Below are 3185 nucleotides of genomic sequence, written 5' to 3' on the forward strand. Positions count from 1 at the left end.
CAATATAATCTCAATAAGTAGAGTTGTTATTAGATGAGATTTGTTAGGAATTCTAAATTGATTGTAAGCCTATACATAGACATCCTCTTCTATGAATTTTAATGATAATTTAATGATAGTTTTCCATCTTCAATTCTAATTTGTCTGCAAGATCCAATTTTTCTATATTATATTTCCAACAAGTGGTAAAATTTCAATTGATGTGACACTTTTTATTAAAATGTCAAAGTTAGATCTTGATCCTTGGACGTGTGGTTTATGCGCCAACCATGCTACCGCTGTGCCACTTTGATTCCTTGGTATAATATTGAAAGTAATATATATATATATATATATATATATATATATATATATATATATATAATACAGAAGCTTATGATTTCTCACTTTCTAAACTTTGAGAAAGTAAGTGTTTGCAAAAAGTGTATTTTGACTATAAAAAGTGTTTTCATTTTAATTTATTGTAAAATAATTATAATATTTAATTTTTCATCAATAAAAAATAATCATTATAAGATTTATTTTTTTAATTTAATTATTTATTATAATACTTTTAGCCACCGTATTGACCAAAAATTATTTTGAATTAAAATATATTTTAAAATTTTGGTTAATTCATTATCATTCACTTACTTTATTAAAAAGTGATAAAACATAAATAATTTTTAATTAATTTAATAAAATAAAAACTTTAAAATATATATCTAAAATCTGTAACAATTTATTAAATACAAATGTTTAATTAATATTAATATATACTAAATTTAATATTAGAAAATTTATTACGATTTTAGTTATATTTTTTATTATCTTGTAATTTAATATTAGATTTCTTTTGATTATAAAACATAGTAAATAAAATCTAAAATCTGTATCAATTTCTTTGATAAAAATATTTAATTAATTTTAATATATAATAAATTTAATATCAAAATATTTATCTGAATTTGAGTTATAATTATTATAATCTTTTGATTTAATATTAGATATCTTTTGATTATAAAACATAATAAATAAAATCTAAAATCTGTAGCAATTTCTTTGATACAAATATTTAATATCATAATATTTATTATAATTTTAGTTATAATTTTTATAAGCTTTTAATTTAATACTGAATTTCTTTTGATTATAATATTTTAATATATTTTATTTGAAATATCAGTTAAAATATTTTATTATCTTTTCATTTTAATTTATTATAAAATAATTAGAATATTTAATTTAGCATCATAAAAAAAATAACCATTATAATATTTAATTTATTTAATTTTATTATTTATTATAATACTTTTAGTTAATTCATTATCATTCACTCACTTTATTAAAAAGTGATAAAATATAATTTATTTTCAATTAATTTAATAAAATAAAAACTTTAAAATAAATATTTAAAATATGTAACAATTTCTTAAATACAAATATTTAATTAATTTTAACATATACTAAATTTAATATTAGAAAGTTTATTATGATTTTAGTTATAATTTTTATTATCTTGTAATTTAATATTGGATTTCTTTTGATTATAAAACATAGTAAATAAAATCTAAAATCTATATATATCTTTGATAAAAATATTTAATTAATTTTAATATATAATAAATTTAATATCAAATTATTTATTATGATTTGAATTATAATTTTTATAATCTTTTGATTTATTATGATTTAATTTTTATAATCTAACAACCCAATGTTTTTAATTGTTAATAGGATGTGAGACTAGTTAAAAATTTGATAATAAATTAATATGATTATCCTATATGAGTGAAATTTAAAACAATTCCTTTATTTTAATCTAATTCAATAATAACATGTTTGATTCAAATTAAATTTTAAAATAAATGTTTATTTATTTATTTATTTTAAATAAACTAAGCAGAAACCAAAAACACTGAAAAAATGTAAATTCAAATATACGCTCAAGATATTTTACTTTTAGAGTGGCCCTGCTTCCTTTCACTTTCCCAAATGTGAGTAGACATTTTTCCCAAAATAGGGCTGAAACGCTTCCTTTCACATTCCCGACGAAGCATAACGGACTTCAGTAGGAGCCTCCGTCGGTTATTCCACAACCCAAGCACTCTGTGTCCTCCAAGCTTCAGCGGTTGAAGGACAAAGTGAAGGTAATGCATTTTCATCGCCATTTCTAACCTTGTTATTACTTATTTTTCTTCTTTGCAACGACGTTGTTTTAGCTCACTTCTTTTTCGTCTTAATCCGGAAAGTGTTTTGGTGGTTTCTTCGTCGTTGGCGTTCGCAATGAGGACATGTCAGCTCTTGTTTCCACTGTTGCGTGTTGTGTTGTCGTTTGTATGAGTGGTTTCAGCGCGTGAATTCGAGAGAAAGCGTACATGTGCGGTTGTGAACTATGAAGTAGGCTATTGTTGGTTCGCGAGATCAGTTTGGAGGCTTTGTAGAATCTCAACCTACCATGCTGACGTTGTATCAGAAACTGAATAGGGTTTCTTTCAAAGTTGTGTGTTATAGGATGTTCTCAATTACATGAGAGCTTTGATTTGAATGAATGATGGTCATTTATTTCGGAATAACTAAGATTTGATTTTTATTGCGCCTATTGAGTGTTCAAAGGAATGCATGAAAGAAATTGAAAAGTGATTTGGTCATTTTCTTTCTCAGTGTATTTCAGATTCATTTATTATGTGGGAATGGATGTATTCCTCAATGTATTTCAGATTTTGTGGGAATGGATGTAGATATAGACCAACTCATTGTAGTCCAATTAAAAACTCAAAGGTTCAGCCATCTATGACTTGGTTGAAGGAAAGAAACATTGCTTGAATACAAAATCCATGTTTATTGCATTTTAGATTAATAAATATATTTTAGACTCCTGTTAAGCTATCTTGTTTTTAATTTGCTGCAACTATTTTTTTAAATCTATTTCCATGTCATTTGATAGTGTAATATTTGACAATAGTGAATAAAGCCACCTTGCACGAGTTCCGACAGCCACCTTGCACGAGTTCCGGAAGCCATTTCGTACAAATAGTAAGTATCTTTTGAAACCAGCTTAATAGTCTGCATAATTTTTCTTGGTTTTGAAGATGACTGTAAAAGTTAGTTGATACAAGAAATGACAGATGCTCAACCAGCAGTATAGCATGATTGTATATGTGTATCATTCATTACTAGCTAAAAGAAAAATAGTTAGTTGATAC

General features: G+C 23.8%; 1 long non-coding RNA gene across 1 annotated transcript; it reads left to right on the top strand.

Annotated features, from left to right (window-relative positions):
• The first annotated feature begins 1892 nt into the window (after nt 1–1892).
• Nucleotides 1893–2731, top strand: LOC145952213 (uncharacterized). Its single transcript, XR_014429889.1, has 2 exons — nt 1893–2129; nt 2232–2731. It is a non-coding gene; the product is annotated as an uncharacterized LOC145952213 (long non-coding RNA).
• Nucleotides 2732–3185: the final 454 nt, after the last annotated feature.

This window comes from Cajanus cajan, chromosome 9, assembly GCF_000230855.2.
Source record: "Cajanus cajan strain Asha chromosome 9, NIPB_CcT2T_4, whole genome shotgun sequence".
NCBI lineage: Eukaryota > Viridiplantae > Streptophyta > Magnoliopsida > Fabales > Fabaceae > Cajanus > Cajanus cajan.